Genomic DNA, 13,673 nt, shown 5'->3' with positions numbered 1-13,673 from the left:
TTTAAAATTGCCTGTTTTGATAAATGAGGCACGCTGTATTTGCTAAAGAATAAACTATTAAAATGTACCTGTTATTCCTTCTTAAATTTGAGTTTTAAAAGTATTGCTGAGGATATGGAAAATCCAAAAATCTGGATGGACCCAATCTCCCACCAGTCCGGATTTTCGATCTCCTACCGCATTTATTTTTCTGGACCCATCACACAGAGGATCAAATTTTGGGCTGGTTCCAAACTGAATGACTGAGGCTTGTCCTGGACTCATCCAAGTGATGCAATGGCTCAGGAATTTGTAATGCTGGCTTGTCACTGACCTTTGAAATTTAACTCAGAACAATCCTCCCATGTGTCCTTCTGGAAAAATGTGAATTCCTTCCTTGAGGGACAAAAACAATTTTTGTCCCAAACCTGTCCAGCATACTTTAAGGATTTTGTTGTCAATTCCAAATGATGTAGAGAGGAATTTAATAAAATATTTGTTATGATGTGAACCCAAAGCTATCCATGAAGCTCAGGAAGATCCTGGTAAAGGGGCCAGTTTTGGTAGAGGAGACACAATCCATTGGTCCTTTACAAGTATGGACAGAGGTGACAATGAACAGTTCAACCACAGGTCTGCCATAACAGTCCCCAGTGCTTAAAGCTGTGGCAATGAAGGCATATCAGTTGAAAATGAATATAATGGGGATAAACACCCTCTCAGTTCTATTATCATCCTGGCACTAAGCAGTCTCCTCCTCTATCCCCACACAAAATAGTGGGTAACTAAGATAGAAACTCCAGACACAACATACTGATTTCTTTCCAAGGTTTATTCAAATTTCTGATGCTCACATCAAGAATAATCTTGGGTGAAAACATTTTGGAGGGTTAAAACCAATGGCAGTTGCACAGGGAAGAAGATTAAAACATGCACAGTAATAGCTTGACATTAGCTGCATTCTCAGCAAACTTTGGTTCATCTGTGAATTTATAATATCTTTCAAATACTACCTTTATCCAGTGCAGGAAATATAGAGAGTATGACTGATGACTTTAATAAAATGTGACTATGAATGTCAAACATAAATTAGTTAATTGTCCTCTGCTGTCATTGCCAATACTTTGTGAAACTGCTGAATAATCAGACAATTTTGTAAAATTACTTGGTCATGATGTTTGAATATCACAATAGTGACTTTTCTCCATTTCACTGTCATCGCTCTCTGCAGTTGGCAGCTGCCAGCTTGAATATTATCATAAACATCTTACCATGGAGCTGGCTATTCTACTGATATAATGACTTTGAATGAACACCTGTTCATTGCAATCTGTCAGGAAAGTCAACAAAACACCAATATTGGCCAACATGTAAATGCTTTTAACCAACTCTAACATGAAGGAAATCACATGAACTGGGAACTTATCCAGCCTTGTCTTATTAATTAATTATTTGCCAAGCTAGACAAATATAACAAAGGTATGTAAAAACACAATGCTGGAGAAACTCAGCAGGTCAAACAGTGCATTTTATAACATAACCAATGTTTCAGGCTTGAACCCTTCATCAAGGTATGAAAAAAAGGTAGGCAGGTGCCTGAACAAAATGGTAGTGGGGAAGGGTAGGGGGAGGAGCATGATCCAAATGGCAGGATCCAAAAGAATGAGGGAGGGCAGCAAGCAGGGAGAGGAGGAATGGCTTTGTGAATGGAGAGAGAAGGGATGGAGAGCTGGAGGAATGAAGACAAGGGGAAAGGGAAGGGAGGGAGAATGGAGGGGAGGCTAGTAGAAACTGGAGAAGTCGATGTTAATGCCATCCAGTTGGAGAATGCTCAGATGGAAAATCCAGGTTTGCCCCTCCAATTTACAGGTGGTCTTGGTGGGAGAGTACACGAGGCCATGGACAGACATGTCAGCCTGGGAGTGAGGCACAGAATTGAAGTGGTTGGTCACTGGAAGGTCCTTGTCACCGATATGGACAGAGCGAAGGTTCTCAGCGAAGTGATCTCCCAGTCTGCGCCCAGTTTCTCCGATGTAGGGAAGGCCACATCAGGAGCACTGGATGTAACGAAGGTATGCTCTATCAGGTTGGTTCTTAGTGCAACAGTGAGTATCTCTGCTGGTATTAATTGAGTGGGTTGAGCACTTTTGTTTTGTTGAACTAATTACTTGATGCCTGGAGAGGATGGGTGGTGGGTGGAATGATTGTTTTGGGCTGGGTTTATTGCTATCTAGTTGATGAGTGGGTAGGATTGCTCATAGATTAGCAAGTGGATGTATTGCTCGTTTGGTTATTAGGTAAGATGGTTGGCATTTGGTTTTTCCAATATAGAGAAGACAATTTATCAAGTCATGATTCAAGTCTTTCAGTATTACAGTTTCTCAATGGATTCCTTGTTTGTCTTTATTTATTTGTCTTATTTGGCTCCATTTAAATCTTGGTTTTGATCATTTATTTAGATTTTAGCAAGGTCTTACCAAATTAATTCCCATTCCAAGACTGATATAATCTCAAGAATGAGACCATAAACTAATTGTGGAACACCATGACAAAGAATGCGTTCTTGCTCCTTAAAGTATGTGAACATTCTATTAAACATTTGGAGTCACAGAGGATTCAGGCATGGAACCAGTCTCTTCGAACCATCGAGTCCACATCTATGCTTTTACTAGTCCTATTCTAACTCATTTTGTACACCCCCTATTCCCATTAACTTCCCCCAAGTCCTACCACTCACCTACCCATGAGGGACAATTTATGGTGACCAATTCACCTTGCAACTTGCATATTTTTGGATGTGAGAGGGCACAGAGGAAGCAGTGATAAAGGGAGGATGAAACTCCACACAGGCAGCACCAGAGGTCAGGATCACAGCTGGGGTACTGAGGTTGTGAGGTAGCAGCTCTACTTCTTTTTACCCATTGTACATCTTTTATTTAGAGCAGTGACAGAACTCCAGTCTGTTTTTGGCAGAGGTTTTGCAGATGGCTGTCTACCAGCTTTCAACGATATGTGTACATGAAGATGCACCTTCACCATGACACTGATTCCCACCATTCCGAAACTTCTGATTTGGCATTCTGATATTACAAGAGTAACAACAATGGAAAAGTATTTTACCAGCTGTTAAAAAAATTGCAATGTAGCAAAAACTGTGATAATAATGCAGTTTTTTCCCCAAGGTGCTTCAGCTAATCACATCAATTATATGATACAAAGGTAGGTAGGGAAGCAGGTAGTGTTGAGTAAATGGGGAGTCGGCAGAAGCACTTAGACAGATTAGAAGAATGGACAGAGTGCCAGATGAAATACAATGTTGGAAAAATGTATGGTCATGCACTTGGTAATAAAAATAAACAGGCAGACAATTTTTTAAATGGGGATAAAATTGAAAATACCCAGATAGAAAAGGACCTGATGTCCTCATGCAGGACAGCCTTAAGGTAAACTTGCAGGTTGAGACTGTGGTGAACATGGCATTCATTTCAAGAGGAATAGAATATAAGAGCAGGGATGTGATGTTGAGGCTTTATAAGGCACTGGTGAGACCTCATTTGGAGTATTTTGAGCAGTTTTAGCTTCCTCATTTAAGGATGAGCTGACGGAAATGGTTCAGAGGAGGTTCACTAGGATGATTCTAAGAATGACAGGTTTAGGTTATCACATGAGGAGTGTTTGAGAGCTCCTGGCCTGAACTCATTGGAATTTAGGAGAAAGGGGTAGCTCATTGAAACGTTTTGAATGTTGAAAGGTTGTGGACAAATTAGATATAGAAATGTTGTTTCCCATGATGAGAGAGTCGAGAACAAGACACCACAGGTTGTGGAGACCTTGACATTGTGTGTATTTCAGCTAGAGATTCATAGGTTCTTGATAAGCCAGGGCATCAAAGATTATGGGGAAATGGGGTTGAGTGGGAAAATGGTTAGATGGTGGTGCAGACTCGATGGGCTGAATAGCCTATTTCTGCTTCCATGTTTTATGGTTTCACTGAAATAACAGCATAAATGTTATACCAGAATGTTTCTTCAGTTCTAGAGGTAATTATTTCCTGTAAATATAGATCTTTCTTTGGAACTAAACTAGTTCAGAAAAGAAAAAAATAACCTTGAAATTAGAGGTGTATATTAGTGGGAGAAACTTAACTCTCTATAATGGGTAATAATTAAATTATGTATCCAAGGAAATAATATAAAGCAAGGATGACACCAGATAAATATAATTTGATCCAAGGAATCCAAGCTGGAAGTATCAGGACTTTGGACTCCAGAGAAAAGATCTACGAAATGAACCAAGGATTCACTTTAAAGCACTGCTTCACCTGCAGCTGAGAAATTGTACTTTTATATTGATAATGTGCCTGAATACAAGAGCTGGGAATCCTTATTGTGGCTTGGAAATATATTTCCAATACAGTAGAAGTCCAAAAATCCAAATGCCAGAAATCCAGATGACCAAAGAATCCAGACTTTTCAAAAAATCTCAAACTCTTTAAAATTTAGCTACTTTTGTGTGTAAGCACCACAGATGCACAGTGGCAACAAGCAATCACTTGGAAATAAATGAATAATTTTTTTTAACTTTGTATTTTATATGAAAACTATCAAAATGTAGTTGTTCATCTTTTCTTTATTCCTCCTTCAATTTGCCCAAGAATCCGGAAAATCGGAAAATCTGGACAAACCCAATCCCTGAGCAGTCTGGATTTTCAGACTTCTACAGTATGTAATTGAATTTCTGCTGTTTCACATCACAATAACTTCCATGGATCATCTTCTCACTAACACCAGAACAAACTCAATCCAATGCTTAGCATTTAGTGAGCCGTCTGAACAATGAATTGAACCATTGCCTGATGAAGATGTTTTGTTGCATTAGATTCATATTTACTCACGTGAACTATTGATTATTTTCATGTATCATTGTCCTTTGACGCTCAATGTTTTTTTTTTATGGATTAATGGAATTAGTACTCCCAATCTCTTGAAAGGAAAATCCAGGGCTAGTCTGTTTGCATCCATGTGATACTTGTGTTTACATAAATGCTCTGACCTGAGAAACCATCCAATAGTAATCCTCACCGGAGAACCTGGGCTTCTTGGCAGCATTTAAAAGTCAACAACTTGATCACCCAATCTAGGTTGACATCTCAGAGCAGTGTTGATAGAGCATTTCATTATAATGTAGAATATGACATCATTTGATTGCAATATCAAGGTGAAGCCCTGTGTCCTTATTTACATGAATGTAAAAACACCTGAATATTATTTGAAGAGAGGGAAAGTACAGGAGGTAGATCAGCTTCTTGCACTCAACATTAGTAAAACCAAGGAGATAATTGTGGGCTTCAGGAAGAAGTCAGGACAACACCATCCAGTCCTCATTGAGGGCTTAGTTATGGAGAGGGTCAAGAACTTAAAATTCCTGGGTGTCAACATCTTCAGGGATCTGCCCTGGAGCCTCCATGTCAATGCAATCATGAAGAAGGTCCGCCAGAGGCTATACTTTGTGAGATGCTTGAGGAGATTGGTAAGTCACTGAAGACTCTTAACCATAGAGAGCATTCTAGCTGGTTGCATCACTGTCTGGTACATAGGTGCCAACACTCAGGACAAGAAAAATCTTCAGAGGGTTGTTAACTCAGCCTGCAACATCATGGGCACCAGACTTCACTCGATCGAGGACATCTACAGGAGGTGGTGCCTTAAGAAAGCAGCATCTATTATCAAGGTCCCCCCCCCACCCAGGCCGTGCCCTCTTCACTCTGCTACCATTGGGAAAACTGTACAGGAGCCTAAAGATGAGAACTCAGCAGCACAAGGACAGCTTCCCCACTGCCATCAGATTCTTGAATGATCAATGATCACTGCCTTATTTTGACTTTTCGTGCACTATTTTTATTTATTGTTGTAAGATGGTTATATGAATGTTTGCACTTTGATGCTGCCACAAAACAACAAATTTCATGACTTGTTCATGACAATAAATTCTGATTCTCCCCTTTATTACAATGTGCAAATTGGCTAAGCAGATTTCTACAATATTTTAGTTATCATTGACTGTGGGTCACATTGACATTAAATGTCTTATAAACAGAAATTCTATCTTTAGGTTATGCAGCCTGTTCTAATAGCCCAGATCAGACACAAACTGAAACAGAATGTGAAACCTTCCAATTTTTTTCACTTACTGTCCTGCAAACAGAAGTCTTTCTGAAACGGAGTGAGTTGCACTAAACAGACAGGGCAGGGAACACACAAAAGTTTTCAATAGGAATTGAGACTATAAACAACTGTGAATGTGGTTTTAGAAGATGAAAAAAAGGAACAGGAATAGGACATAAGAAACTGTATCTGCTCTGCCATCAGGTAAGTTTATTGCTGATCAGATCTTAACCTCAATTTTATTTTGCTTCCAGTACTCCATATACCTACTGTATTCACTTCCTGCATAATCCAAATTTTAACAGAGGGTCTTCAATTTCTCTCTGTGGTAGAGAATTCTGGAGACTGACCATCTTCTGAGAGAAGGGATGGCAGGATTGTTGTATGAAAAGGGACAGGATCGACTTGGCATGTATATGCTAGTTTAGAAGAATGAGTTCTTGAGAAATGTTCTAAATGAAATTTCTGACTGGTTGGGTGAAGGGAGGATGATTTCTTTGGCTGGGAAGTCTGGAATCACAATCTTAAGAGTACTGAATAAAAGATCTAAGGCTTAGATAAGACCTTCACTCAGGTGCTGGTGGTGGAACTATGGGATTCCCCACCAAATAATCTCTTTTCATTAAAATTATTTCTTATTTTTTCTTCTTAAGTGAGTAAAGCCCTAATTTGTTCAGTCTTTCCTTGTCAGTCACCCCTTCAAAACCTGGGAATTAATCCAGTCAATCTTCTTTGAACTGCCTCCAATATAATTATACCTTCTTGTAAAAAAATTAAGATACCAAAAGCTTATTTGTGTGGTCTCACTGATGGCCTATACATTTTAACAAGACTTCCCAACTTTTACACTTTATTCACTTTAAAATAAAGGCCAACATTCCATCTGCATTTTTTTATTAGTTGCCGTACCTATGTATTAACTTCCTGTTTTTCATTTACAAGAACACTCATTCTCTCTCTATGCCACCATTCTGGAGTCCCTCTCCATTTTAATAATATTCTATATTTCAATTTTTCCAATTAAAGTTGATAACATCACATTTCCTCATATTTCATCCATCAAATACTTCTGAGCTTATTCAATCAATATCCCTTTTCAGATTTTATTATGTCCTCTTCTGCAATTTACTGTTTATAACATCAATGGACTTGGCTTCAATACACTTAGTCTCTTCAGATATTAGTATATATTATGTATAGTTAAGCCCCTGTAACTGATTCCTGTGGCTTTGCTCCAATTGCAGCTAAAAAAAAGACCCATTAATCACAACGTTTGTTTTCTGTTAGTTTGCCAGTCTTCTATCTATTCAAATCCACAACACCATGAGGTTTTTTAGGTGGCACGGATTGCTTAGCGGTTAGCACCGTGCCTTTACAGCGGCAGTGATTGGGATCGGGGTTCGAATCATGCGTTTTCTGTAAGGTGTTTGTACTTTCTCCCTGTTCAAAATGTACCAGGGGTGTAGGTTAATTGGGTGTAAATTGGGCAGCACAGACTCGTAGGCCGAAATGGCCTATTGCTGTCTAAATTTAAAATTAATCTTTCATGAGGCATCTTATTAATTGCCTTCTGGAAATCAAAATACACATCTATTTGTTCCCCTTTATCCTCTTGGCTTGTTGCATCCTCAAAGACTTCAAATAAAATTGTTAAACATACTCATAAAACCATGAGGAAAGAGTTTTATTTTATTATGATGTTCTAAATGTCCTGCTATTTATTTCTAAAGAGTGAATTCCACTAGTTTCCCAATGACTGATGATAGCCCATCTAGCCTTTGGCTTCTTGTGTTTTCATTTTAAACCAATGGTTCTCAACCTTTTCTTCCACTTACATGCCACTTTATGTAATCCCTTACTAACCACAGAGCACCTTTAGCACAAATTGAATGGCTTAAATGTGGAATTACTTAAGGAGGTATGTGAATGGAAATAAAAAGGTTGAGAAAACAGTGTTTTCCAATCTATAATATCTTTACAGAATATAAATTCATTATCAATGCATTCATAGAAATGGAATTCAACAACATGGAAATGTGGCCCTTCACCCCAAGTTGTCCGTGCTGACCAAGCTAGTCCCGGTTGCCCATGTCCCTCAGCGGTTGTCAACCTTTTTTTTTCTGTTCGCATACCACCTTATGTAATCCCTTACTAACACAGAGCACCTATTGCATAGATTAATTATGGATTACTTAAGATGATATGTGAGTGGAAAAAATGGTTGAGAACCATTGCTCTAAACCTTTCCTCTAAATTTTCTATATGCCTCTTGAACATTACAATTGTCCCTGCCTCTACTACTTCCTATTCTACATACCACCTCCCTCTGTGTGAAGTTGCCTTCAATTCCATTTTACACTTGTCCTCTCTCCTTAAATCTATGCCCTCTAGTTTTAAACTTCCTTTTCCTCAAAAAAGAATCCTAAAAGTGCATTGTAAAATATGTTATGTACACAGCTCTGAAATAATATTAAGTGAATGGATGAATGAAAACTCCAAGCAATATTCACCAACACCAGAAACAGCATAAAATATGCAGGAAACCTTGCTCAAAGATTAAACCATTTATCAATCCTCCTTGCTGACAGATCAAATGGATTTTTTTTGGGTGCCAATTAAACAGAGCCACATGTTTGAAATTGTGAACATTTTATGCTGATGACTGTATTACTGGTATTGGAGAGAATAATATTTTGTTTTTAAAATTATTTTTTATTAAACAGAGATGCCAACACTTTTCACTTAATCAGCAAGCATATTGCAAAGGAGGCTTTGCTTAATGCCTTGTCTTAAGCCACAGACACTGCCTAAACTGTGTAGGAAATAGAAGACAAATATTGTCGTGAGCTCTAGATACTGGGTGATTGATATACAAGCAGTTTAGTTGCCTGTGGGCTGCTGGCCCATTGAGAACCCCATGACCATGTATCAGGAGGATGCGCAAGTGGTGAAAGGAATGTATCACTGTAATGCGCGTCGAAAGAACCAAAGACTTGTTGATCCAAACCAAGGCTTTTATTAACTAAAAGACTGGAGCATATCACAAGTAGGTCGACTAGACCAGAATGACCTGGTCTGGCTAGGAGCAATTGTTTAAGACCTGCCAGTAGGTGTGGCTACACTCTCAGCCAATCACAGTCATCCTACTGTTATTCTTCTTTGGCTTGGCTTCGCGGATGAAGATTTATGAAGGGGTAAAGTCCACGTCAGCTGCAGGCTCGTTTGTGGCTGACAAGTCCGATGCGGGACAGGCAGACACGGTTGCAGCGGTTGCAAGGGAAAATTGGTGGGTTGGGGTTGGGTGTTGGGTTTTTCCTTCTTTGTCTTTTGACAGTGAGGTGGGCTCTGCGGTCTTCTTCAAAGGAGGTTGCTGCCCGCCGAACTGTGAGGCGCCAAGATGCACGGTTTGAGGCGATATCAGCCCACTAGCGGTGGTCAATGTGGCAGGCACCAAGAGATTTCTTTAGGCAGTCCTTGTACCTCTTCTTTGGTGCACCTCTGTCTCGGTGGCCAGTGGAGAGCTCACCATAGAACACAATCTTGGGAAGGCGATGGTCCTCCATTCTGGAGATATGACCTACCCAGTGCAGTTTGATCTTCAGCAGCGTGGATTCAATGCTGTCGGCCTCTGCCATCTCGAGTACTTCGATGTTGGAGATGAAGTCGCTCCAATGAATGTTGAGGATGGAGCGGAGACAACGCTGGTGGAAGCGTTCTAGGAGCCGTAGGTGATGCTGGTAAAGGACTCATGATTCAGAGCCGAACAGGAGTGTGGGTATGACAACGGCTCTGTATACGCTAATCTTTGTGAGGTTTTTCAGTTAGTTGTTTTTCCAGACTCTTTTGTGTAGTCTTCCAAAGGCGCTATTTGCCTTGGCGAGTCTGTTGTCTATCTCATTGTTGATTCTTGCATCCGATGAAATGGTGCAGCCGATAGGTAAACTGGTTGACCGTTTTGAGTTTTGTGTTCCCGATGGAGATGTGGGGGGGGGGGGGGCTGGTAGTCATGGTGGGGAGCTGGCTGATGGAGGACCTCAGTTTTCTTCAGGCTGACTTCCAGGCCAAACATTTTGGCAGTTTCCGCAAAACAGGACATCAAGCGCTGAAGAGCTGGCTCTGAATGGGCAACTAAAGCGGCATTGTCTGCAAAGAGTAGTTCACGGACAAGTTGCTCTTGTGTCTTGGTGTGAGCTTCCAGGCGCCTCAGATTGAAGAGACTGCCATCCATGCGGTACCGGATGTAAACAGCGTCTTCATTGTTGAGGTCTTTCATGGCTTGTTTCAGCATCATGCTGAAGAAGATTGAAAAGAGGGTTGGTGCGAGAACGCAGCCTTGCTTCACGCCATTGTTAATGGAGAAGGGTTCAGAGAGCTCATTGCTGTATCTGACCCGACCTTGTTGGTTTTCATGCAGTTGGATAACCATGTTGAGGAACTTTGGGGAGCATCCGAGGCGCTCTAGTATTTGCCAAAGCCCTTTCCTACTCACGGTGTCGAAGGCTTTGGTGAGGTCAACAAAGGTGATGTAGAGTCCTTTGTTTTGTTCTCTGCACTTTTCTTGGAGTGTCTGAGGGCAAAGACCATGTCAGTAGTTCCTCTGTTTGCGCGAAAGCCGCACTGTGATTCTGGGAGAACATTTTCGGTGACACTACCATCTGTACATACATATACACATTGGTGAATGCTCATTGCCCTTAGTGCCCGAATATAAGCTTTACAGGATTCACCGGGCTGTTGCCTCCTTGTAGCAAGTTTGTACCAAGCACAGACCCTGTTCACTGGTTGCTCATAGAGCCCTTTCAGCACCTTCATGACTGCGGCATAGTGGTCGCGTCCTGAACACTCTGGTAGACTCTCGAGGACACCATAGTCATCAATATTAGTAGTCGATGGCTGTCCTCTATCACAGCAGGATCAGAGAGCTGTAAGTATATTTCGAAGCACCTCACCCAGTGCTTAAAGTCATTTGAGGCTGTAGCTGACTGTGGGTCGATGTCGAGGTGTTCCAGCCGTAGCATACGCTCCATCCCATCAAAATTATTTTTAGTTAATAAAATTGTAATGCGCGTCAAAAGAACTAAAGACTTGTTGATCCAAACCAAGGCTTTTATTAACTAAAAGACTGGTGCATATCACAAGTAGGTCAACCAGTCCAGAATGACCTGGTCTGGCTAGGAGCAATCGTTTAAGACCTGCCAGTAGGTGTGGCTACACTTTCATCCAATTACAGTCATCCTACACTACCATCTGTACATATGTACATATACACATTGGTGATAGAATCTGTACTATCTCATGGGCCATCTGCAATCTATTGTTCTAATACCTCAAGGATGTTACATCAATTCCCATGAAATAGTGAGGATATTACATTTTCAAGCTTCCTTGAAAAATGTAACAACCTCATTAATTCATGAGAATCCTTGGCCCCTGACTTCAAGATGAAGACAGAGCACCTCCTGTCTCTTCAATGGGAGGGCATAGAGGCAATGAACAATCAACAGAAGGAACAAGAACTTTCCACTCATTCAAGCACCTCCTGCATCCCTGTGAAAGATGGAATAATGGCAATGCTGCTGTTGGTGTGGACCCTTCAAGAGTGGGGAGCAGAGACACAGTGGTCCCACAGGAGCCAATGGTGGTTTTATTTAAAATCCCGCAACTGTGTAATCTGCATCCAAGATGGTGGGCGCAACAGCCATGAGAGGTTGCAGACTCCGGGAAAGCATTAGACTGGCACAAGGTGCCAGAAAACAGGAAGGCCACACCCCATTTGAGAAGCAGAGATGACCTATGGGACAATGACCATAATGACGGACCAGTGAGGAGTTCTGCATCTGAGGAACATACAGGGGGCGGACTGTTGTTGACTCAAGAAGAGGAACCCACCCAGGCTGTGGGCTGCTGGAGAATGTGATCAAGGGACTCACACCAGGCGGTGGACTACTGGAGGCTGGTTCATGACTAACTGAACGAGTTCCAGGTATCGGAACCAGGATGAGAGAGGTGCCAAGGGTGCTGAAGGGTTACTAATCACGTTGGAGGTTCGAATCTGGAGCTTGGGTGGCTGATGATTTGGACTGGACTCTGTGGCTGCCGGGATGCAGGAGTGCTGGAGGTGAATCCACAGAAACTTGATGACTCTGGGTGAAACTCTCTTTTGCTTTTCTTTTTCTGACTGTAAGAAGCATTTCAGCCAATTTCTGCCAAAAGTGAATCTGCCATACAGCAGACAAAATGCAATTTTGTGCAATATGAAGCTACTTTTATTTCATGACAATAAATTGAATCTTGAAACTTTTTACATTGACCTCATCAGGCACCTCATAAATTTTAATGAATCAACTCACCATTAGCCCTGAGAGACGCCTCATGCCTCATTATCACTAGTTCACTGCATTGTTTTATACACTCACAAAATTTATTGAGATCCATTTTTTTCTCTTTTATATAGGTTCCACAAGCAACAAGTTGGAGAGATTTTCACATGCTTGGTGTACAAATGAGAGGGCCCTTAGCTCTGGACTTACCTATAGCTCAATGGTACAAGAGTTCACCAGGTCATAAAATGGCCCTCTCATCCACCGTTCACGCTGACCATAAAACACCCATTTCAGAATCAGTATCACAGTTTATTTTGATGAACATGTGTCATGAAATTCATTGTTTAACATCAGTATTGCAGATGCAAAATTGCTATAAATTACATTATCAAATAAATAATTTAGAGCAAAAGAAAAGTGAGGTAGTGTCTGTTGTTCATCTCATTCAGAAATCCACTGGCAGAGGGGAAGAAGCCATTGGGTGTTTATCTTTAGGACTTCTCCACCTACTTCCTGATGGTAGCAATGAGAAGAGGGTATGGCTGGGAGGTGAGGGTCCTTAAGGTTAGAGGCTGCTTTCTTGAGGCACCACCTTGTAGATGCCTTCGATGGAGTGATTACTGATGCCCACGATGATGCTGGTTAGTCTTCCTTCAATCAAGGACATCAACAGCACCCTTTATCCTCAAGGATCCTCAACTCCCAGGACATGCCCTTTTCTCACTGCTTCCATTTACACTCATCTTTGTCGTGGCTATTCCTCGATGGACTTCATTTCATTGATCTATTTATGGGCTTTCAAGTGGCTTGTAAGTCCAATCTTGGGTTTGAAAGATTTTCTGCATTCAAGACAGGTCTTTCCAGATGGCAGATCAGGCTTTGGTTGTTGCTGCCTCTTTTTCCATTTACTTTCCTTTTCTTCTAGTTCTGCTACTTCGTAAGTAGCTGTTCCTTCTCAGATGATGGTTTGCCAGAGATTCCTGTCCTTGGCATTGGTTTCCCAATTATTGATGTCGATGTTACATTTCTTCATGTTGGATTTTAATATGTCTTTGAATCTCTTCTGTGTCCACCTCTTTTACATTTGCCTTCTTTAAGGTGGTAGTAGATTTGTTTTGGCAGATGTTCGTCCTCCAACATGACTCCTCCATCTTAGTTAGTTCTTAATGATGTAGACATAATGTTTTTTGTTTTTGCTTCATTTAGC

At 41.0% G+C, this 13,673-nt stretch overlaps 1 protein-coding gene across 4 annotated transcripts in view; it reads left to right on the top strand.

The window, feature by feature from the left end:
• Positions 1 to 13,673, top strand: part of LOC138754484 (Golgi integral membrane protein 4-like) — a 97,869-nt gene that overhangs the window by 33,508 nt on the left and 50,688 nt on the right. The window lies entirely within an intron of this gene.

The sequence above is a fragment of the Narcine bancroftii genome, chromosome 2, assembly GCF_036971445.1.
Source record: "Narcine bancroftii isolate sNarBan1 chromosome 2, sNarBan1.hap1, whole genome shotgun sequence".
In the NCBI taxonomy this organism is placed as follows: Eukaryota; Metazoa; Chordata; class Chondrichthyes; order Torpediniformes; family Narcinidae; genus Narcine; species Narcine bancroftii.
Note: the sequence above shows the minus strand (reverse complement) of the source record. Positions and strands in the feature narration are given on the sequence as shown.